This window comes from Rhea americana, unplaced genomic scaffold (genome assembly GCF_003343005.1).
Source record: "Rhea americana isolate MKP2758 unplaced genomic scaffold, rheAme1 scaffold_259, whole genome shotgun sequence".
Lineage (NCBI taxonomy): Eukaryota > Metazoa > Chordata > Aves > Rheiformes > Rheidae > Rhea > Rhea americana.
The window spans coordinates 350,961-375,898 of record NW_028186378.1 but is presented as its reverse complement, the minus strand read 5'-3'; the positions used below and the strand labels follow the sequence as shown (position 1 = coordinate 375,898).

The following is a 24,938-nucleotide window of genomic DNA, read 5'->3' as shown; positions in this document are numbered from 1 at the left end:
TTATATTGTTTGTACGGTAAATCACAAAGGCAAATGGGTTCATGTTGCACCTGCTTGTGCTACTAACCTTAGCTGAGACTTAAAAGTGTGCTACACATCCGTGCAAACATAGGTTTGTACAATGTTCTGAGTAAGGCAGGAACTCACTGTAGAAAAATGGTGAAGACCCATGAAATTGAAGGCCAACAGCCCTCTTCTGATGCATCAGTAAAGCTTGATCTTTTAGAGCTGGCTCTTGGGGCTTAGCTGGCTCAAATCTGATGGCATTTTCTAGTTATTCCATCTTTTAGACCTGTTCTAAGCCTATGCTAAACTTTGGGAGCTTGGAAAACACTGGGGATAGACCTCTCTCCTATGGTAAAAATGACCATGGTGGAGAAGAGACTAAATGATCCACACAAAGGATATTGTTAATGTTCACTCTACCTCCGCAAAGGCGAGGGGACAAGCAAACAGTGCTAGTGCAATGAATATAGAAGGCAAATCAGATGGCCTGCAGTGTTAGTAGACTGGCATATGCAATATTGAGCAGTGAATCAAGGACAAAATTTGCAAGTGCTTCTACACTAAAGTGAAAAATACACAATAACAGGACTGCTGGACATCAAACAACCTCCCTGGTGTAACGTACTGAGACAACAAGGGCAGTGTTGCTAGACTGAAAGCTGTAGTATATACAGTTGGGATAACAAAGTGTCATGGTATAAAAATACTGGCTATGTTTTGGGATGGAATTTGCTACAGAATCACTGTGGTTGCATTTTTATTACTATGGTATTTGGGTTGTACCCTCGCCCAGATCAGCCTGGTAAGAGTGATTGAGCCAGGTGGTAGTAGTKGGGAACTTCAGCTACCTCATATAGAGAGACCTCGATGTCTCACTGGGGTAAGATGTAGAGAGAGTTTGAATGTAATGGTGATGCTGCCTGAAATAATGAGAGTTAGGTGAGCTCTTGATTTTTGAGTGCTGCTTGGGACCTACTTCAAGAAGTGATAGCTGGAGAACTGCTCTATTACAGCTATCACAGTATAATTAGGTTTGAYGGTGTGGTGGGAGAGAGCAGATCAAATAAATTCTCTGTGTGGAAATTCCCTTTGGGGAAAGGGAGCTATGTAAAATATGAGGCAATTAGTTTGCAGACAAAAACTGCAAAAGGAACGGTCAGAAGGCAAGATGCCTACACACAACCTGGAGACTTAAAACTACTGCCTTTTAAGCCCAAGTAAAACATGCCTCACTGCAAGAAGTGTAATACCCCTGCAATGGCTTGACAGGAAAGTTGCGGTATTGTGAGAAAAGACTGGCACTTAAGAAGCAAAAAGCTTGTGCACGCAGGGAGAGAAGAAATGCCTGTAGAACACAGAAGATCAAATGCAAATAGGAAGTGGGAAAAAAACTGAGTCAAACTGTTGTGTGAAGGATGCTCAGACTRATGGAACAGTTCTTTAAATGGAGTGCAGGTAGGGTATCACTGAGGGAATTGATAGGACTGCTCCATGATAAGGGGAAAAATGACAGGAAAAACTACATGACTTTATTGGTCTTTGCTGAAGACGTGGGACAAATCCCCCCCCCCAACCTGTTCTTTGTGACAGGCAGCTCACAGCAGCTAAATCAATTGGCAATAAATACAAAAGGAAATATTAGACCACATATACAAGTTAAATGTCAGGAAGTTGCCAAGACCATGGTATTTATTTAAGTGTCCTGAAAGAACTGGAGATTTGCAGGCAAATGGTGTCTACACTTCTATTAGAAGCAGCTACTATGCTGGAGGCTGGTCTTTAGGATGATCCTGGGAACTACAAATTGTGTCAGAGATCTTGCTAGGAATAAAAATCAGTAGTGAAGATGACGAACACTGAACACATGGATGAACACAGTGTGGTTTGGAAAGAACTACTATGGCTTCGGTAAAGAATCTTGTCTCATCTGCTGGCTCTCTGACATTAGGCATAAAGATAAAAGGGATCTAGAGGAGGTAATGGATATGGATTTTCAGAAAGCCTCTGACAGGGTTCTGTACAAAAAAATAAGGAAACTAGGTAGCTATGGGATTGGAGGAAAAATCCTGATTTGGCCTGAAAGCTACTTGAAGGCTAGAAAGCAAAGGGTAAGGCTTATTGGCTGCTCTTGCAGAGAAGAAGAATCAGCATTGGGTCCCCAAGGATCAGTGCTGGGACCAACGTATTCAATATCACAGTTTGCAGATGGTGCTAAGCTCTTTCGAGCAGTCAGATGCAGCACTGATGGCAAGGAAATCTGAAAAGACTCTCTGAAAACCGAGTGGGTGGGCAAGAAGTAGCAGATGAGTTTCTGTGCAATGTAGGAAAAGGTAGGATAGCACATTTAGGTAAAAATAGTCTACATTATGTTTACGTGATCCTGAACTTGACACTGGCACTTGTAGCTCAGGAAGGAGATTTTAGACTTGTAGCCAGTGGTTCTCCGGAATCATTGTCAAGATGCAGCAGTGAAAAAAGCGAACAAAGTGCTGAGCATCATCAGTGAGTGTATTGATAGTGTYATTTTTCCTGTTACATAAAAACAGAAAAGTATGCTTGAGTAATGAGTGCAGTCCTGTCCTCCACTTCTCAAGAATAAGAGTAGAGTGAGAAAAGGTACAGAAAAAGACCCCTAAAATGGTGAAAGGGATGGAGCAGCTGCCTCCCAAGGAGGGCCTGCAAATGCTGGGACTCACTAGTATAAGAGAAGGAATAGAGGAGATGTCGCAGTTTATCAAATCACGAGGCGGTGAATAAGCTGAATGAAAATTTGGCAAATTCTCACAGTCCTAGAGTTAGCGGACACTAACAGACACTAGTAAGTCATTGATGTAAAGCAGATGAAGGAGCTTTTGTACATAACGCATATTGAACTTSTARAGCTTATTAACACAAGAGGAAAATAGAGACTGTATTTGCACCACCACCCCMCCCCCCCCCCCCCCCCCCCCCCCCCAAAAAAAAAGGGGGATTTCACAAATTCATGGATAAGACATGCATTAAAAGATATCAGAAAGAGCGGGGAGGATGTACCCTCTAACATCCTTAATACAGGAATACTGAAAGAGTCTGAGGAGATAGGGACACAGAGAATAGTTAGGCATAAGCTATCTCTAGCTGCCACTGTGCTAGACAGGCTAATGGGCTAGACCAACCTTTGGTCTGACGTTGTGGCATTTCATACGCTTTTAAGAGCCCCTTCGTCCCAGGTAGCATGCTAGTTTTCCCATCTGTTGCTRTCCTTCAGGCACTGTTTGGCCTTGTACTGGGCTGACTTGGCCTGTGAATTTTTCAGGACAATTGTGAAAGAACTGRTATTGAAATATGAGTTGTGAATGTCTAATGTTCCTTAACGATACTGGACATAATGAAGTGCATGCACGTATTCTGACAGGTCTGAGACCCGCCTTTGATTTTTAAGCAGAATGGGGGTTATTTACCAGGGTTTAGACAAAAAGCATCTTGCCATATGTGCAAGTAGTCAATGGATGAAAAACATAGATTAGAACATTCAGATTCAAAGGGGACGAATCCTCCCTGATCTGTGAGGTGCATATTAACTCAGCATTTTGTTTTCCTCCCACGGCCCTCACATGTTCGTGGGCCTTTAACATCTGGTGAGTAAAGCTCAGGATTAGTAAATGTTCCCCTGAGGTCCTGAACAGCAAATTCTGCTTTTCATGTTAAAATACTAGCAGATTACCAAAAAATGTCTAATTGTAAGGGAAGATCCTTATTTTTATTAACAGTTTAGATTCATGCTGAAGAACTTGTCTTAGTTTAGATTTCCAAACCAGTCTCATTAATGTAGACTATTGGGTCTAACTTCAAGTAAAATTAGAGCGTGAGACCTTTTGTATGCTGCTTTGGATGCTTGGAGAGGAAAACTAAGGTCAAAGAGAATTGCTTGGATAATGTCCAAAGGTTTGGAGCATCTCTCTTAAGTCCTGATGTTGGAAAATTCCCTTTATGACCACAGGAAAGTCATTTAACCTTTTTACACACTAGTTCTCTGGCTGTGTATCAGGAGCGGCTAGTTCCTCCTTCCTCTTGCTGTTTCTCACTCCTTTTTTTTTTTACCATATGTCTCCTAGGAATGGGCCATCTTATAATATGCATGTACAATGTCTAGCGTGATCTACTTGACTCCTTGGGTGCTTATAGTACAATTAACATTTACAGGAAGTGAGGAAGCAGGTGGGAATGGAATTGGAAGTGGTGGGAAGTTTGCCTGATATTCTAATGAGTTTCCCCCCCCCCCTCTGCTATGCAGTGATTCATCCAAACCATGTGTTATGTGTTGAGTAGTTACTTCATTTTGCAACAGCTGATATCTATGGGGCAGTCTTCTTAAATGCTTATCACCTGAAGGGGTTATCTAGACTTTTATCTAGACTCATTCTTTCAGGCTTTTGGTTGCCTGCCCAGTCTCAGCTGGCTTAGGGATTTAACAGAGCACAACTRAGCTGTTAATTGATTGTGATGAGGTTTCTTTGGATGTTGGAGGTGAGTGCACCTTTGGGAACAGAAAAGAGAAGGGGTTTACTTTGTTAGGGAGCAAAGGTTAGCTTGAAGAGTGCACTAAGGATGACTGGAGGGTTGTATAGGTGAGGCATAGACTGTTAACTAGTTGATGATCTGAGGCTGGATGAGATGGAGAGGTGATTTTTGTGCTTTTTCAGAACTTGGAGGGGGATTCATTTCTCATTCAATTAGAACAAAATTTGCCTTAATGCCTTTAGACATGTGCCAGAAAAACTGCTAAGACCATTAGCAGCACTAAAAGTAAGTGAAAGTTTCAGGACTGTGACTTGAAGAGTAAGTCTTGGAGGATTATTAACATTGATGAATCTGTCTGCAGGAGCATTTCTGCTCTGTTTGTTAGATGTGCAGCTATATCCTCGCTGCCTAGAAATGGAGTTACATTAGACTGTTATGATTACTGGGTGGTTAATTTTCCCTAAAGCTTAGGGTTATAGTGATGTTTGACTATCTTGAGATAAATGCGTTGTCACTGGAACATTTCCTAACCCAGCACCTTGATCCGGGCTTGGAGAAGATGACTGTAAGATGGATAGGTCCAGAGTAACTGTATGTGGAACMCCCTGGTGAAGCAACTGGTTGTGACAGTAATAGTAGCTTGCTAGTGCAAGCACCCGAATGGTTTGAAGGAAGTCTCTGATCTAGGGAGGAAGATTTGTTTTAATCTTTAGTAGGTGAAAAGCCTAGGCTGAAAGTTGATTCAGTTGAAGGCAGCCACAGTGGCTTTGAACAGCTTTGGTCGTGCTGCATAGAAAGACTATCTGCATGGTTGTGGGGGGTTTTTTGTTGGTTTGGGGTTTGTTGGTTTGTGGGCTTTTTTTTTTTCTTAACAGTGTCAATTCTCAGGCAGGGAAGAAGAAAGGAAAGGTGTGATTTGTTGGCCAGTAAAACAACATTATACCAGAGATAAAGGATGAATATTTTTTTACTAAATGCTTATTTCAGCTTGAGGTGGCTTTTGTAAAACTGAGTGAACTTTCACTGCTTGAGAGCCATTTTTTTAATAGAATTTTGGTTTGAAGAAACCCAATCTATAAACCAGAAGCTGCCAAGTGTTGCCTGATTTTTGTTTTTTTTTTTGAGGGGGGAGGGGCTAAAATAATGCAAAACAACTAGCTCTTCCCATCTCTATGACCTACCTAAGTGCCATAACTCAGCTAAAGTTTTGAGAACTCAGCAAACTTTATACCTGTCTTTCAGATTCACAAAGTCAGGTTATCTTTGGCATTTGTTGCGAAAGACTGCAAAAGCTCAAGCTCCTCTTGGCTGAGAGATTAAACCTGGTAGGGTTACGCTTGCTGGCATCTTTTCAAGTTGTCCTTTAGGGTTGGAGCCTATGACCGCAAAGCRTAGGGAAAGGAAGGAGCTCGACATACTTCCAGTAGCCTCTGGGCCCATATGATCTGCAAATAAATCCACAGGCCCTAGCTGTGAAGTGGTTAACCACCTGCCTTGATGACTTGCTCACAGATGGCCTTGTAGTGTCTGGCTACATGCACAGACACGGAGTTGTCTATTACTGCTGTCCCATGTCTTTCTGAGGTGAGTACCCCTTGCACAGAGGGTTTACCCTTCCTTCATTTTGTGGGAAGTTGCAGGCATATGCCAACTATAATGTCAGTTGGACTGCTGCCCTGTCAAAGGAGCTTCATGCTTTCTCTTGAATCCGTATCCCCTGTAAAAGCGTTTCGTTGAATTTGCAGTGGAGCAAAGTTCATCTTCTCTGCAGTTGGTGAGGTGCAAATGCTCGTGACAGGATTASAAGGTCCTGTCTCCTTGAGCATGACGGAGATGCCTTTGTATGTTTTCACTGGACTTGGTGTGGAAAATGGTCCACACCAGAAGAAGAGGCATATTGTTGGCTCTATAATTTTGGATCTTGAGCAGTTTATACCTCCTGAGGATACAGCATAACTCTGACCTTTGAGATTTGAGTCAATGTAGGTGCTTATGTTGTTAGAAACCACAGATGATTGGAAAGTGTCATGGTATCACCTCTTTGTTAATGACTCTCACTCCAATATTAGGAGAAAAATATCTTGCATTTGATGATATGATCACATCACTACCTATCCCTATAATTATTCTGAAGATCATACTATAAATGTGATTTCCTCAAGTACTGGCTTATACTAGATGTTTTGGAGTATCGCCTCATTGGAGGAATCTGTCCATGTGCTTGTGGAAATGCGGATGCAAGTTTTTTACATACATTTTTCCCCTTCCAGTAATGATCAGGACTCTTGTTGGAGTTAATGACTTTATACTTAAGGCTCCAGGTTTTGTCACCAAGTCTASTGCTTATGTCTAGTGCTCCTCAAGGAGGAGTAGGGGAAGGTTTATTCTGTTGGTGGCTTTTTTCCTTCCCCTGAGACGTGATTTTTGTCTGGACTGGAAGGACCAACAGTAGCTAGCTACAGCACATTWTTCTTGCTAGATATTTTGAAAGACAAGTGGTCAGGGAGTATTATTCTCTATTCTTGGACTCTTCCTCTCATGACTGAACGTGGTGGGTGATCCCAATGAGAGTAAGACAGAATACAATGGGACACAGATATAGAAGATATGCAGAAAAGGCATGGGTGGGAGTTGCAAGCTGACGAGGCATTCTGGAGCAGCTCCAAAGTAAAAGAGCCAAGCTAGGAAGATTAGAATCAGAATATGAAATTTCATGGTGGTAGGGAATTCGTTTCCATTTGGCTGCAGCTAAAGGAGAAAAGTTACAGTGCAGCTGATGAACTTGCAGGGGAAAAAAAATGACAGGAGTGGTCTGTGTTCTGGTAAGCAAGGAAGAAGTCAGTGAACTTAACCTTGTGTCTTTTTCAATATTCTTCCGCTGACTCCAACAGCCCTTTTTTGGGTAATTGTGTTCAGCTTGGTGAAGAGCAGGTGTCCTGTTCTATCCAGGCAAGAAGTCAGTTCTGAACCCTCAGYTGGGTCATGGAGAGTTTACTGTGAGGATGCGACTTACTCGCTGAGTCTCRGCTCAGTAAAGCTAATATGAAGTATTTACGGGATTTTTTGGAGAACACTGTTATGTGCTTGACTTCTTCAGAGTMAGTATGTTTTGACATTTGTTTTCCTTGAGAAATCAGAAGGGCTCAGACTCTGAGCTGAATGCTCACCTGACTTTTACTTCCATTTCGAGCGATCCCTTGATATTTACTTGATGATTTTGTTGTCACTGTGTTGTTGATGAAACCACCCATTTCTGTTCTCATGATTTAAAATGTGTCAGTTTTTCCAAAGCGAAGTCTCTCCCACCTCCCAAAGTAATGCAAGTGCTGAGTAGATGTTTCCGAAGTCTGCGACATTCTATGAACATTCGATTCTTGTAGAGCATTAGGGATTTCATTCCCAGATATGCCAAAAAGCCACACATTTTTGAATCTTTTTATACTAGCAGCAGAAACTGGAAGTATTCTGAAGTGATAGCAAAAGGCCTGTAGGATGTTTCAACTGAGCTAATGTCTGGAGGAAGAAGGGAAATCTTTTCCTTTGCTATCTTTGATACATGTTTGTGTTAAATCATTTGGCCTCAGCAAAAGGCTGAAAAGGAACAATGTGTTTCTGTGGTTTCCTAGGACAGTCTAGCCTTGGGGGCAAAAGGTCTCTCTTCAAAACGCATTTTCCATTCAGTTTCTCTTTTAAGGGTTTGTCCAGTTCCCGCTATAGTTGGCTACAAGTCTTTTGCTGACTTTGGTGCGAGTTGACTTGRGTAAAGATATGCCATTTTAACAATGTGGAGGAATTTAATGCAACTAATTCTCACTTCAGAATGAGGGCTATGTAGGCTCTGCTGCTGCAAGCAGAATGCAATTTTTTTTTTTTGTATTCCAGCTGCTGTAAACATGAGCAGCAATCCTGACTCTGAAGCTTTAACTTTCACTGACATTTGCTTGACATTCCAAGTTATGGATGATCTGATATTTCATTGCTTGGTTTAGTCCATAGGGAAATTAATGATTGCCCTTTTTCTTTTTTTTTTCYTTTTTTTTCCCCATAAAAGGGTGTAAATTGTTGCCACAGTGCTCTCTTTCTCTTATAATCAGCTTCATGGCTTTAGTTTTTAGGGGAAAATATTTTAAGATGAGTTGAACAATGCCATTATGAGACACTACTCTAGAACAAAACAAACTAGCAAGGATATGAAAGTTTGATCAAACTGAGAGAATACTTTTCCTCTTAAAATTCTTATGGAAAGTTGCACTTCTCCAATTTGCAGGTCTTTGAAATCTGAACAGCTTCTGATGAAGCTGTAACTGATTCYTTGTGAGAACAGTTTTTTGTTTTTTTCCAGAAGTTACCATCTCAACAAGAAGCTATTTAGAAAGAATTTCCAGTTTACTTGAAATTTATCTACCTTCAGGAGTTGGTCTYATCAAGTACTTGAAATACCTGGCAGTTGAAGGCCACTGCAGTAGCTGATCTGTGTGAAGAAGGTGGGAAAGCCTCTGGAAGTGCCTTGGGGTGTATCTGGTGAACTCTTTTGAGGGCTAGGTGTTTCCCCTCCCCTCCCCTGCAGTGTCCTGCAGCTAGCAAGGGCTGGATTCAAAAAAGTAGCTGTGCTTGAAAGCTGTGGCCCAGGCCTGCCCCATTGCGTAGTCCCAGAAGGTGGTATTCAGACAACCCAAGCTGCAAATGGTGACAAACTGAGGTAGCTTGGTTGCAATGCCTGTACCAGATGGGAGGGCAACTCCAGCTCCCCAGGTGAACCAAAACTGCTTTGATTTCACAGTACCATCCTAGCAAAGAAAAGAAGTGACAGTGTTACCAATCCTGACTATGTGGCCTGTCTGCAAGCAAAGAAATACAATTACATGTATGTTGAGATCTTTCTAAAGTGATCTGGAGCAGATGGGAACCCGCAAAGGAAGGGAAAAGTACATTAGAGTGATTAGTCTTTGTGACCCAGCTTCTTTCAACATCTTTGCAAATATCGGCTATGAGTCATTCTGAAGCCTTGTCATTTTTCCTATGCTTAAGTAATTTCCCAGACTTTTGTAAGATGTGTCCTGTTCAGGAGCATGGATCCTCTCCAGCCTCTCTTACAGTGATCTAGACTATTATAAACAGAAATGGAGAAGCCTGAGCTCAAACCTTAGAAAGGAAAAATAGCATTAATAYAGCTAAGGTGAGTGTAAGGAGCAGTATCCTAGTTGGTGGTTGGATATAAAACAAGGAATCTTAGTCTTCCTAGATAGCAATTAAGGCATAGATGTTAGTTTAGCTATTCAGACACCCCAACGTTAGCTCTTTAGAAAGCTGATTCAATATTTACTTATGCTGTGGTATTTGTAATAGATGTGCTTTATTGTGCCCTCGTACAACACATACCAAAGATCACAAAGAATGCCCCTTTGCCAGGGCTTAGTGTGAAGCCAGTTGTTTGAATTCTCTTGTACTCTAGCATTAACATTTCTTCCCTTTTCATTAATCAGGAAGTCAGGCTTCATTATTCACTAAATTTCATCCTTGTTGGGGAACAGGCACAGTAAATCTTAGCATAGTATAAATTTCTGTAAACCTTGTCAAAAAAATAGCTTTTTCTTGGATTGGGGGATTTTTTTGTTGTTTTTTTAACAGAATTTAGGCCAAATAAAAGCCCCAGACAAACTGGAGCATTGTATAGTTSTGACTCAGAATGTCTGCTGTGGTGTTTTAGGGAAGGGAATAGGAGTTGGGACTTGGCTACACTATCTACATTTTGAAAGCCAACCAAACAGTAGGAGCAATGCATCTTGCAGAGCATGCAAGACAAAAGGTGGAATCTTGTTCCCACTGTAGCCCATGGGAAACCGTGTGCTGGCTTCAGAGAAGACAAGGAGCCCACCTATAGTCTAGCAAAACATTTAGAGAATGCATCTGGCCAGATGATGTGAGATCTGTGGGAAGAAACTTTCCAGGTTCTGCTTCRAAGCTGCAGAGAAAAAGACTGCCTAAAGCAGAGAGAACGGCGTAGGGAAAAGAGTGAGGGGAAAAATAGACAGATGGACACATTTAACCTTTGATTCAAATTTATTTCTGCAGTTTTCAGCCTCTTTTCCAAGAGGGTGCTGCTTTCCCTTTGCCTCTGAATTTCATGCTTCTTTGGGCACCTAGTACAGAATTTAAGTAAAGCAAATTTCCAGGATATAGGCAGTGAAAGACTGAACTCCAGAAATACTGGCATGTCCAGAATCTGAGCAACTTAATGGCACACTACAAGATCACATTCTTCCCAGTTGCATCACACCAAACATAGTGACAGATGTTTTTTTTCTCCAAGAATAGCTTCCTTGGGCAACATACATGCAATGGGAGGAGTGAATTAAAAGAAAAAGCCTTTTGTCTCCAAGAAGAATTTTCTACCCAAACTGATTTGAAGACTCTTTGCATGTCACCRATGAAGCTGGAAAATCCTAAATAACTCTTAGCATCGTGTCCCTGTAGCATTTATAATGTTGTGACATGCTGCTCAGGAATCCTTCAACATGTGTGCTTGAAARCTAATGCTTTTTAGCTGTTTGTATTCTCCTGTGTATTCTTGCTTTGTTTGCTGGCAGATCTAATTTTAATACTTGCYGTTGCAATGTTTGCGTGCCATCAGCTCTATGGTGGCAGCAGAATCAGTAAGAGGAATAACTGGGGAAATTCACATCCTCATCAGATTAAAAGAATTATAGTTCCACTATTCTGGCCTGGAGAGTTGCTTATTTAGGTAGCCCAATTAACTAAAACTTGCAAAACGCAATAAATATTAATTGCAGACAGAGATAAAGAGGTACAGAAGCCCTGACTGTGAGCTGTGGTACTTAGCAGGGTCTTCCCAAACCAAGTGTGTGACTGAGTGAAAGGAGAGACGGAAAGGGAGATCTTAAGAAATGCTGTATTTTGAAGCACTGCTCTGCATCCCCCTCCTTTTTTTTTTTTTTTTTTTTTTATGTGACTTGACACGTCTTCCAGTGACTAATTGCTTTGGATCCTATGGAAGGATGGATCTGAGAAGTGAGATGGTTTTAGCCAATAAAAAATAATAATAATAATGAAATAGACCTTGAAATCTCTTGGCAATGTTATTAACTCAAAAAACGCTAAGATTTGGTTTGAGATAAGGGTGAGAGCTGGCTTATTGACTTCTTCTGAAGTAGGTGAGCAACACCTTTTTGGATTTGCAGCCAACCTAGATGTACGCTCCGGAGAAAATAATCCTGGCTGATTAGCAGCTCACAGGCACTTTGCTGTTTTTGCAACAGGCGAAGAAGTATGATCTGTAAGGCAACCTCACGTTTAAAACTCTAGACAGTGTTTGTGTTTGGGCAGAGAGAGATGAGGCTGGCTGTAGCCCATATGCTGAGCTTGTTTGATTAGCTATGGCATCCTTGTGACTGTGCATCCCAGTAACATGCTGGGGAGAAGAGGCCTAATAACTTTGGGTAAAAAACGTATGTGAAATAGCATTGTTGCTTTGGCTATTTTGGAGCTATACTGCCTCGTGCCAGGGAAGACCCTTCTCTCTAGTTTGCTCTGGTTTTCCCTTGAGCTTGTKTTTTCTTACAGTGGCTGTTCATGCTTTGTGGCCTGTGAGTAGAGAGCCATCTTCCTCTGACATCCCTCTGCTTTGCTCCCTTTCTGCTGCTGGAGGAGGCTCCTGGAACAAACCCCCTCTCCTTGAAGAGGTTAAACAAATGGCTGCATTCAGCTCATCGCGGGATAGGGCTGGTGGGAAATGGAGTGGCGTGTAGTGCCAAACCCATGATGTGTGTGCTTTCCATTGGGAGCACTGAGTCATAAAAGGAAATAAAAGCTGTTACATTTCTGCATGATGAAAAAAACGGGCCCCAGTCTAGCCTCTTCTATGCACTCGCACACGATCTCTGTCYAGTGAACACTTTCCCTATTATAGGTTATGAAACCTGGCTTCCCTTGGTAGAAATTCAGTTTATTTCAGCCGAAAAGAATCGGGCGTCACCTCGGATGGGCCGCCTTCTCCCTCGCCCCCAGTCAGGGCCAAACACTAGTCTTGTGACTCTCTAAATCCATGTTGTTTATTTGCTGTTATTCTAATTCAGCTGCAAATAGTTTGGCAATGTCTCCCTATTTGGTTGTGTTGTCAGCTGGATGTGTTCCTGGTCAGTTGTCCAAGGTATGTTTGGTAGAAAGTAGAGAAAGAAAGCRCTGCTGATGGCCACAGTACCTGCTTCTAATTCCTGTTTGAGGCGCAGAGCAGGAGTGTAGGATATCAAAAGGAGAGGAAGTATCAGGTAATTGGAGGCAAGGAAGCATAGGAGAGGACGCAAGTATTCTCATTTTCTGTGTCCAATGTAAAGTGCTTCAAGTAACAGGCTTTATTGCATGATCTATTGCAAAATTGGTATCAGGTCTGTTCAACTCTCTTGATAAGCAGGCAAAGTTTGGGCAAAAAAAAAGAATTCTAGTTATTGCAGTTATGAACTCGGATACACAGCCAAATCAAACTTTGTTACTGTGTCCATCACATGAGCCATGGTAACTGTCTGAGATTTCTGCAAATGTCTTTATGTTGCTTCAAATATAGACAAACACAATATAATTTGAACTATGTGATAAAGAGCTCAAACTGCCTTTAGTAGAAGCAGCACAGCAAGAGTGAATGGGGAACAGGCAGCCTGTCAAGATCAAATGCAGAAAACTTTGCTTTATGTTAGGGCTAGGACTTAGCTTTAGGTATTGCTGCTGGTCAGGTACCTCACAGTGGTTGATAATTGTGGGAGTTGTTGCGCTGTGACTTAGCTGAAACTTGTTCTTTGTGTTTCCTGCAGGCTGAGCACGGATGCTCGGTTACTGTGGTTCAGCTGATGAGTGGTAAGTTGTTGAGCTAGGGTAACTTGGTCACTAAATAATAATATCTCCCAAGTGATGCTGTTTTGAGGAGGTGGAGGTATGGTCTAATTTTACAGTAGTTTATCAGCTGAAAAGCTTAAAATTCCACTGCTGCCTGTCAAAAGATTTCATGTCGGAAGTAATTTCACTGATGYAGATTTGCCAAGAAGGATTTTGTGCTTCAGAGGATACTAGTTTTGCTTAAGCCAATACTGGTGAAACATATGGGCGAGCGAAAATGCCCACTTCACAGATCCTGTCACCTTGGCATATGGGAAAAGTCGAAAAAAGCCAGCTGCATAACTGAGAATGTAGTCTGAGGAGCCTGGTGGGTAATGCTGTACTCGGGCCGCTGGCTCATAGATAGTTATTACTTTCTTGTGTTTGCACTCTGTATGACCCAGGTGATGTGGATCTTAGATGCAGGAAAGTGCTTACGTCCTTGTCCAACTGAATCTGAAGGATTAGAGGCAATCAGATGCTTGCCTCACTTTCATGCTGCTGATTCTCATCAATAAATGATGCATTGCATCAYGTCAGTAATCTGCATGCATTCTGGATGTACTGCAAACTAACAGGAGTTGAAGTCTAAGTGAAATCAGGACAGCATTGCACACTTGGCAAGGCCAGCACTGCCAAGCAGTGTCCCTTCTATTGGGTGCGCTTAGGAGTTCTGCTGTATTTTTCTCCAGGTGGGATATATGAGCAAGACTAGTTACCTGTGGGGGTTAGGTTTCCTGCCTGGGCTAGTGAATTCCCTGGCAGCTAGCTTAAGTTGTGCTAATGAGAATTTTTCTTGTTGCTTCAGTTGGACTTGGTTTATTTTAGCTGCTGTGTTTTCTGTGCGCTCTGGGAGTGCGTCCTTCTGCGTAACGGAGTGCTGAAGGTATCAGCATGTGCACATTTTTAGTGCTTGCAATGCACCAAAGTTAAGAGGCAGGAACTCCAAGCAAGAATCCCTTTGTTATCTCCAGTGTGCACTGTGGCGTTTGGCATAGCAGTGCTGTTCTCTAATTGCACATCTCTTATCTGCAAATTGAGGGTAACGGTGGTACATACTATTTGAGGGAATGTGGAGGATTACTTGATATGTAGGCAGCCTCTTTTAAAACGTAAAGCGATACATCTGTGGAGTATTAYTGGTTTGTTAAATGTATGGAGCATTTTGGGATTGTTGGATGAAGGACCTTACATAAACAGCACTTGATTATTGTTATTACTAAAGGACTAGCMCAGAAGAAGCAATTTATCTGGAAATCTGTGAAACACAAAGATCTAGAGTATGCTGCCAACATCTGCTACCGCTTAGAACTTCAACCCACTTAATAACATGAGTCGTTCTAACTTGGGAGATACATACAGAAGAGTTGTTTTGTGATTGCTGAGTTGTGGCAGTCTTTTGTTACGCTGTTTATACGCTGAATAAATTCCATASCCCTTTACTCTGTAGGAAGCCCTCTGCACTGCAAGGATTGTCACAAGGATCTAGTGATGCTGTTGTCACTTGTCTACTTCAAACATCTGTTTCCCTCCTCACAGACATAAACAGAAATGTGCCCAGACATTTTTACTTTCGTGGCTTCAAGTGTCCTCACAAGCATGGGMAGGACTTCACTGTAGAGCACAGAGTAAAGTTTCCAAGGCAGATAATGAAGATTAATACTGGCTTAACAAGCCATAAGAACTCTTTTGGTCCACTGGGTTTCAGTATGTGGCAAGCCCAATGGTGTGTGCTGTTTAGCTTTGTGCGCGTCTTCTGCTTTGCTTCTGGAGCAGTGGGAGGCCAAGGAGAAGCTTAACCCTCAGCTTTGAAAGAAACCAATAACTTGGCAACAGCCATCCAGTATGAAGCGACTAACTAGTGGCTTCAGAAGAGAGGACGAAACCTTCAGCCCGTGAAGCTGGTTGCCAGTTACTATGGTAGTCTCATTAGACCCGTTTGCTAGCAATTTGGCTGAGAACATGAGTTCGTTGACAGACTTGCTTTCTTCTAGCCCTTTCKTAGGGATAAGAACAGCATAGAGAACAGGGCAGAGCAACTGGATATATTTTGATGTGTGATCTGTGTTCACATTGGGACCAATAAGCCATCAACTGGCTGTGTCTGTGAGCAAAGCTGTTAGTCATGAGGAGAGGATGGTGTAAGTGACTGGTGGAGAGGTTTTGTACAGTGACTAAAAAGTATTGGTTAGCCACTTTGAAAGTGTTTTCATTTTGGGGGAAAAATCATTTAATTCATGAGAAAGGGAAGTAGTAATTTAAAAGAAGCAGTGTTACCTTTTAGTTAAAGTAGTCCTGTAGTATGGCGGCTTCTGAATCTTGTTCCGATAGCTAATTGTAAATGTTTATGCTGTATAGGACCTGGAGCTGTAGAAGACACCCAGGCCAGAGTATTGCATGGCTGAGCAGATCTTCTAGGGCTGACAAGATCCAGTTCAAAGTTTTGTTTTGAAGCAGGTTGAGAAAAGGGTTACTTTTTAGGGGTCCCATTTGTCATATGGGCTTTCTAAACACAGGAGAAGAAGGGAGGGTTACACCTCTGTCCCCTCTCTTGTCTCTCTTGTCAGCCAGCCCTGAATTCCCTAGGACTCTTCATTCAGATCTATATGTTTTTTTTTTTTTTTTTTTTTTTGGGGGGGGGGGAGGGTGCTCCCAGCAATGATCATAATGGCATTTTAACTTTGTTTTATAAATATTCAGGAAAGCTTTCTGTTTGTGGCTGAGGGGGAAGGAGGACTAATATAAAATCTGTAGATTCTCCCTTTCTGAGAGCTTTCTTCTCTTTTGAGAGCTTTAGCAGTTCAACCCAAAAGACTGAATAATCTGAGTACTTTTACTCCTTTTTGATCTTCCCTACTCTTATGGCATACATTTCTGTTGCTCTTTCCACCCTACATATATGTAGAGGAATGTTTCCTCCAGAATCTGCCCACCCATAAATCAACATCATAAAAAGCTTGTGGTTGCTCAGCATGCTTGCATCAGTATGTTTTGGCTAAGACTAGTGCCAGTCAGAGGAGTGCCCCCTGTTCAGGACACATCTGTGATTGCTCTTGCACTTGCTTTGCCAGAATATTAGGAAGCAAGGTTGCCCTGATGGTTCACAGTTTCATGACTTGGAAGGACAGAGGTATCGTTCCCTGTTCTCCAGATGGCCTTACGCACAGTAAAAGTTGTGGAGTCTTGCTTCTTGCCTGTACAACAGAGAGCTTTACAGGAGTAAAATATGCTAAAAAATAAGGTGGTTCTCAGATATTCTTAGGTGATGAGAACCATAATGTCCACGTAAAAATCTGTGGGTTATGTTTTTGACCTGGAGTTCATGGCTTTTCCATGTGTGTGCTGTACTGTAAGAGTACATGCTAGGGGCAATGTTAACTAGGACATGGAAGATTACCTTTAGCCTTAGCCAGTCCTTTAGCCAGTGACTCAGGAGACTGGAGCWTAGTACTTATGCATCGGTGTGAACTCCTGTTTCGACAAGAATCTTTTTTRGTAGGGCAGTGGGTACACACTGATACACTCTTTGGCATGCCAAAGAGCGTAGCGCTTAGAACTTGTTTGGTTTTGACTAGATTTTGAGGACCAACTATATCTCAAATTGCTTCAAGTAGTACACATATCATTCCTGACTCAAATTGCTTGGTTTCACTGCTTGATGATGTGCTTGCACCCAGTTCTTGCTGTTTAATGGGATAATTCTTTCAGTTAATAAGAGACACTATTTTTTTTTCTTCCTATCCTTTAAAGTTTCACCTAAGGAACAAAAAAAAGCTGGCTTCTCAAGTTTTTGCTTAGAGACTGCCTTTGATACTTTCCTACTAAGAGAAGATTTTAAGTGGATATTGTTAGTCCCYGGTGGCTTAGAAACCCAGTCAGAACTGCAAAGAGCTGAAAAATTAACACRATTTCTCTTTCTGCATTTTCTGTTTTTAGATCTTTTAGGGCGTATCAGGTTCTATTCCCTAGTTTTTACTGAACTAGAACTACTAAATTTTTCACACAAAATAGCGTGACTCTAGGGGAAGAGTCATGAGTAGAAATATTAGGTATTGCAGAAGTTGGCAACATTGATTGTGTGGCATTCTGTTGACTTGTTCTTTGTGCCAATTCCAAGGGTGTGGTGATGCTGGATATTGCTCAGAGATGAAGATACTGAGTTGTTGGTCCTCAAGTTGTGTACACAAGAGAAAGTACCCAGGTTGAAGTTCACGCTGTTGAGATGGCCCTGCTGTGAGCTTTCCAGCCTTTAAATTCTGGGCTCAGCGTGGCTGGAACCCAAGGAATGTCCTCATACRTGCACGTTTCCTAGGAGGGAGGTTGAGGTTAGGACAAACACACTTGGGAAAGACTATTTTRGCCTTATGCTGAGGACATGTACTACTATGGTAGCCCATGGTGTCTGGGACAAATACATCTATAGCCACTGTAAGCTTTTTGCGCTCTAGGTTTCTTATGGTTGGGACCTGCTGTCAGGCACAGCCACTACTGAATTTGTTTTTTCAGGGTCATTCAGTGGATCTAAATTTAGTAGGGGAGAGTTCTATTTGATGTTGGARAGAGGGCCTGATGCCTGAGGGCATTTTACTCCTACTTGGATCAAGGGCTGCATGAATACTCTCTATCTTCCTTTGCAATAGCTTTAGGAAAAGCTGTTTGTTGCTGGGGATGTTCTATCAAGATTGCTCCAAGGAGAGGCTTTGGCTGGCACCTAGCTCAGGCTGTGGCGCTTACTCCAGAAATGCTTCTGCCAAATGCCTAGTCACTGAGATACTGCTCCCAAGCTTTAACTGCTTCTGCTTTGTGAGGTGGGAACCGCTGCAGACTGTTAGCTGTTAGTAATCACTGAGGAAGGGAAACATTTAGTGAATCACAACTCCACGCCCTTGCATACCCACTAATTCCTTGCCAAAATACTTCCACTCTTACTCACAACAGCTACCACCTTTACTCCAGAATTCGTTCAATCTGTCCTGTTGATTGTAGAGCAGAAAGGAGGCCAAAGATTCTTGAGACTTCTCTGAAAAGAAAGAATGGTTGACATGAAGCGGGAAATACAAGTGTGCCTGTATCAGACACTCAGGTTACCTGTTGGCTTATGTTCTCTTCTGTTCCTGCTGTCGGTTGCCACCACCAACATGGAAAGAGGAGACAGTCATCTCTCAATTCAGCTGTAGGAATATCTTAACAAGAAATGGGATCTGATTTTTAAATAGGTGCTTTGAGAAGCTTTCTCTTCAGCCAGCTTTCACTGGGACTGTGTTAATCCTTCATCAGATGTATATTTAGTAGTAAGCCAGAAGGGGTATTTCCTCTGGATCTGTATCTATGTAGTAACAGGCAGCTGATGGATTTGTTGTAGTATGGCTTRTTTTAAGCACCTTAAGTTTGAGTTGATTGGTGTAAGACACTTTAAAATGGCTTGATTTGAGTAGATTCACRTGTGTTGATGCTAGACAAACTATCTGGTCATTGTCAAAATTCTTCGATAAGAGGCTGGAAAAATCATATGCAGCAGAGCTGTTTTGTTTGTGCTAGTGCTGTGGATGGTTTAACTTTAGATTTCTTCTAGGTAATGCAGGGCTGAAATGGAAGGTGTCTGGGTCTGTTCACAGCAGRCCATTAGAAGCCAGGTTGTATAATGTGCAGTGAGCAAATAAGAGAGCTTCTTCTGCGGCTCGCYCTGAAGCAAAGGGAGTGAAGTGGGTGTTTGGATCACTATGATCTGAGCAATGYAATACTCGAGAGTGGAGGCAGCACAACTGCCTGAAGAGCCACAATCTGGAGACACACAGACTGAAGCTACAAAGATTTAGCTGCACTCTGCTGCTGGGTCAGATGAGGAGCAGGTGCTTGCCCAGGGTTGGTGTCAGAGCACAGCACCAGTCTGAATCCCTGAGCTTTCACAGGATGGAAGCTTAACCTCAGAAAATAGGGAGTATCATGTCAGATATGCTCTCCCTGTAACTGTTCATGAGCAAATTGTGTGGAGAAAAGGCAGCACAGAGTGTTCAAAGGACTCTTGTATGAGAGCATCGGGCAACATGTGAAGTTTTTGTGATCTTGTGTCATTGGCAGAGCCTGGAAAGGAAAAGGTGGTATTTTCTTGCTGGTATGAAAAGCAAAGCAGGAACTAATTGTTACAATATTAATCATGAGGCTGTTGATCTTGATAGCCCTTTCCAACATGTGTAGAGATAAGAGCAGTGTTCTTGCCACAGTCCTTTCCCTCATCAATTTTTTTAATTAATGCAAATGGAATGATTTACTTTTTGTTAATCTTCCTGGATGTAATAGAAAGATATTTGTCCTGTGCTTTGAGCTGGATATTTGGATACTCAGTGAAATGAACAGCGTTAGCTGGCCAGATCCCACTAGGCAGTTCTTATCCTCACAGAGATTCACAGGGCTTAATCTGATTGCTAAAATAACATTGCTCAAATATGAATAGGACCGCTTCAGTTGGGGTGGTGATGTTGAAGACTGGTTGGAATGACTGGCAATGGCTCATGCTTTGAGGGGGCACTGCCAGGCAGGAGTTTGTCACTAAATAAGTGACTGATACTATTCCCTCCACCCTGCTCCCCTCCCTCATGCTAAAGCTTTCCATGGAAATTTTAGCTGTGTTGTCTCTGGCTGAGACTTCAGGCTATTTATGGGAAACTTAGAAACTTGCACTTCTGTTTGCATACAGGTCTTTAATAAAATGCAGCAGTGAGCTAACCCCTGTCTGGTTAACGTGGCCTTCTAGTGACTGATGAATTAAGAAGTTGGCCTCAGCACTCAAGATAATGGTTATTATTTCCTTTATGGCCAGGCCTAGCAGTCTTGACGATGAACAGGTTACAAAAAAGGTGCAGCTCAGCTGTATCGTCATCTCGATTCCCCTACAGATGCGCCTGTCTCTGCGTTGGTGATATGAAGAGCTAAAGGAAACAAAGTGCAGAGCTCAATATACAAGGTTAGGTAGGTTGAATTGCGGCCATGGTGAGAGGCAGCCTCCTCTGCCTAAACCGATGATGAACAAGTTTGGCTGGCAGTAAGGTTTAGGAACCAGAGTAGTTTTAAAAACAAATTTTGCGTTAGGAAACATAAGATTCAAATGCTAATCTAAATAGACAAAGGTTTCTGGAAGGCGATATACTCTTGTGAGGAACTAAGACACAGAAAACTTACGGATGTGGTTCTGACTTCTTGACTACAGACCAGCATTTTATTTTACTCACAGCTTTATTAAAAGTGATGGGCTGCCCAGGGTTTGAGAGTTGATTTGGCTGGAATCAGGCCTTTAAGAATCTGCAGAATTTCACGCAGGATACCTGTGTCAAAGCTAGAAATAGAACCTGTGTCTCCGGAGACCAGGTCTTCGTAGCTGTGAGATGGTTCTTCACGGCATGATTTATTGGCCCTTGACGAGGGAAAAGAAGGCTAGAACAGTCTGCCTTGACAGAGCTTTTACTTTTGGAAGGATCAAGGGGAGATTCACTCCTTCCAGTGGGAATGAGAATCGCCTCTGTGCTACAGTACAGCGCTAAATTGCCAGAGATGAAGCTGAACACTATGTGCAGATCAGAAATGTAACTGCCCAAGCATTAAAGAGGCAGGAAAAACTGACTCACGGCTTTGGCAATGGCCTGGAACATACAGCAAGTATTTCTGTTGGGTGTGGGATGTAATGCCATTGCTTACTGCCTACCACTGAAGGAAAAGCTTTGAGTTTGTATGTCTTGTTGCGATCGTTGCTGGAGGCTTCCTGGGAGCAGTGAATTCGAGAAGGCCACAGGGGAATGCTGTGGGATTTCGCTAAACCAAACCAGCCGCTCGTTATCTACTGTCCTAAATCTCTTAAATCTGCAGTGCTTCTCAAACTGAATGCACTCCACTGCTTGCAGACAGAGTTGCACAGCTTAAGCACTTGAATTAGAAAGCAAGAGACACCTTGTTTTTTAATCAGGGAAATGAAGATGCAAACCTGTCTAGCACGAACCATTTTTTTTTCCTTCACTATGTCTGTGTGGAGAAGGTTTTTTTTTTCTTTTTTTTTTCTTTTAATAGGAATGAAAAAAGATTGTGTCATTCTTTTTCCATTTGGGATCTGAGGGGGTAGAAATCATGCCTCTTAAAAGGAGGAGAGAAATATGTTGTTGGATCTRTTGAGGACTTGAAGAATTTTGAGTGTTTCAGTTCAACTTCAACAGCTGAGCTTGGAGGAAAAAAATATATGTATAAAAGAGGCATTGTTTTAAAGAAAGCCATTTCCAGCTCCAAACTTAGAACTTTTCCCTGAAAAATATTATAATGGTACATCTTGAGTAAATGGAAATTTCAGACCCATCTCAAATAACCCTTTCCTACAAATACTTTTTTTTAATGACCTCTTGATTTGCTCCAGTGTTTTTATCAAATATTCTTAATACCTCCAAGCACTTCCAAAAGCATCTCTTCCCTGCAATCAAAGCAAGAATTATTCAAGCAGTGTTTTGGTTGGGAGAAGATATGTTGAGGGATGTCTGTATGAGGGGCCACCTAAAGCCCAAAGCCCCATTCAGTCGTTCTAATCAGCTGGGTGATTGTATATTTGAGACTGAAGAGACCAGTGTGCTGAATGCTCTGTGCTTTGTTTTTTTTTTTGTTTTGTTTTTTTGTTTTGTTTTTTGTTCTGCTTTTAGTTTCTGGCTACAAGCATCACAGGAATTGCTGTCATATTTTGAATGCCCTTAGAAATTTGATCCTGATTGAATTTCTCACTGAGGCTGAGCTCYGAGACCCTGTTTTACCAGTAGGTTAAAAATAATATCCTGAATCTGAACCACCTTGGTGATGCATGGATCTAGTTCTAAGATGAGTCTTTCTGTTTTTGTGGGAAGGTGGGGAGTTGGGTTAGGAATATGTTTGCATCACTTCAGGTATCTGAGTTTCCTGTGGCCAGTGGGGGGAAGAGTTATTTGCTGGGGCAATGCAGAGCATCTAGAGTAAGTCTGGACTGTGCGTTGCCCTCTGGAGTGGGTGTCTCTCTCTGTTGAGTGGTCGGAAAGAGATTCTGGCAAACTGCATTAGGTCCCTAGAGCAGCATGATATGATGATGTCCTTGTGAAATCCTCGCTTGCTGAAGGGGTGAAAACGTACCTCTTGACATCCATGCAGCCAGGGTTTGACCTCCAGCCTGCCAGTGACTGAGCCTGACTTTTTTTTTTTTTTTTTTTTTTTTCTTTTGGCACTCTCTTTCTTAAAAGCACAGCCACGAGAAGAGCCGTTTGCACCGTGCCTCTTAGGTAACATGAGGGATTCTGAGTCTTAAAAAGCTGCTACGCATACAAAAAAGAACTTGATCCTGTAGAAACAGGACGATCATACGCTGTTCTGGTCAGCTTGTGTGTTCTGCTTCCCAGTGAATACTCTGTTCAGCTGAGACGCATCTCTCTGGGATTCACTTGCCAGCAGTTTTCAGCTGACATCGCAATTACATGAAGGCAATACCAAGTGGGAATTATAACTAACTAGTTTTTTCGTTTTGTTTTTCCTATGATCTTTCAAGTTTACCCTCTGCTGTTCTCTCTATCTACTGTTTTATGTTGAACAATATGAACAGAATCAAACTGAGTGTTAATTTTCRCTTGCCATTGGTTGAAGACAGTAAAAGACGCTTTAAACAGATAGAGGATGGTTCTGGGGATGATGAGACTGTGGCTTTTAACATTTTTAGACCAACCAGACTGTCATCATCTGTCTGACTTTCCTCCAGGTTGCCATCAGGCAAAAGGTAGAAGCAAGACTTGACGTGAAACTGGACATACGCTTTGAGACCTATCTGATCACACAGTTAATGAGATATCTGTGAAAATCTTAGTAATTTGCTTCTGTTGGTTGCAGAAGGGCCTGTGTGTGTCCCAGCTGCTGGGAGGGAGTGGTGCCTCATGAACTAGGGGAACCTGGTACCRTGTGGGTTCCCCAGAAGCCAAGGGTGTGCCACTATCTGGTAGCAGTGGTGGGAGAGTGATCAAAGCTCTGTTGGTAACAGCTTAGGCATGGCTAGATTGAAGAATTAACCTTGCTAAGGCTGCCTGTGAACTCCATCAGTCCACCTTTAAAAAAGGCAAAACAAAATTAGTGTGAACCTATAATAAGAGAGAGCAGAAACTTTTTGGCATTTAAGAATGGCTGTGCTGGGATCAGGTCACAGCTCTTTCCAGCCTGGTATCTTTTTCTTGCTATGATCCAGCAGTAGAGGTCCTGGAGAAGATGTAAGAATAGAGCACAYGTGTAGCATTGCTTCCCTCAGATGTTCTCCGCCTCTCTAGTAGTTGTGGCTTGGAAGCTTCCTGAGCTGGAGGTGGTTTCTTTTTACTTAGTAATTCTCATTTGATTTCAGAAAATGTTCACGCTGGCCTCTGGCATAGGGAATTGCAGAGGGTACTGGAAGCATATAGAAGTGGTGGTGTAACTAGTCCTCCTAGATGCAAAATGATCTGCTAGGCAGGACTGCTAAGCAGTTGTTCTGCACTCAGGTCAGCTTGGTCCAGTCACTCTTGCTCTGTATGAGGCCATCATATGCCTGACAGCCTGACTGCAAGGGTAGCCTGCGATTGCAGGGTGCAGGAGCTGCCTGGGTGCCTCGAGTTCCTGCCTGTGGTGCCAGTGTGGGTCCTGGAAGGTTTGAGAGGTTAGCAGGGGAGATGGAGAGGAGATACTCCAGCCTTATCCAGGAGTATTGTGCAGGAAGAGGGCAGCTCTCTAAGCTCTTAAACTGCTGAATGAGGAARCTCGGGCTTGGTATATGCCCCACCATAATTGGAAAGACTGCTTTCTGTGAAGAGGGCTTTTTCTCTTGAGTTAGGAAATCCAGTTTCATGCCACCACAAGCAGCAACATGTATGTTGTCTTCATAAAGTTACCATGGATGCCCTGGTGTCATATCCGTGAGATGGACCACAGCCAGGTGACTACTTTGAGAAGCAGCTCACCTAGGACTTTTGCAGCTACTTTGCGGCGGGTCAAGTCTGATTTGTGCTAGGCGTCACAGGCTGGTGAAGCCAAACCAACGCAGGAATACTGCCCAGAAATATCCTTTGCCATATTCCCAGTTTGCACTAGAAGTTGCGCTTGCTGTGTACTGAGGGCATTGCAAGAGCTAACTGGCAGTGAGTAGAGAAATGTGTTGCCAATGAAGAAGCAGCTCAGCCTAACCCACTTGTCTGATGTGGAGGATTCCTTGTATAGTTTTGTCATGAATCACTGGGAGAGTTAAAAYCTATTTTCCAGGTTTCTCACTCAAATTTTTCCTGAGACTATTAATTGAGGGTTCTGATGCTGTTCTCCAGTAGAGTCCTGGGTAGCCAAGACAAGAGAACAGAAGGGACTTCAGGATCTGGTCCAAAGTCCTACAGCTTTCAGTGTTCTTACTTTCCACCATGAAGTTTCTGCTGTGGCTTTGTGAGACCGGAGAGAGTCTGAACAYCAGACCGGCCGGCTTACAAGGTACAGTTCACATGGTTCAGTGCATCCCAGTGATACCAGCAGAATCCAGGCAGAAAGCTATGCTTTTCCTTTCT

The 24,938-nt window shown here is 42.5% G+C and overlaps 1 long non-coding RNA gene across 3 annotated transcripts in view; it reads left to right on the top strand.

Annotated features, from left to right (window-relative positions):
• The window catches only part of LOC146594465 (uncharacterized), a 63,980-nt gene that overhangs the window by 953 nt on the left and 38,089 nt on the right, over positions 1–24,938 (top strand). The window contains exon 1 of one of the 3 annotated variants that reach the window (XR_014896170.1): positions 4,362–4,512. The exons of the other annotated variants lie outside the window; for them this stretch is intronic. This is a non-coding gene — a long non-coding RNA (uncharacterized LOC146594465). Of the gene's footprint in view, positions 1–4,361; positions 4,513–24,938 lie in introns of those variants that run through there. 3 annotated transcript variants of the gene reach the window in all.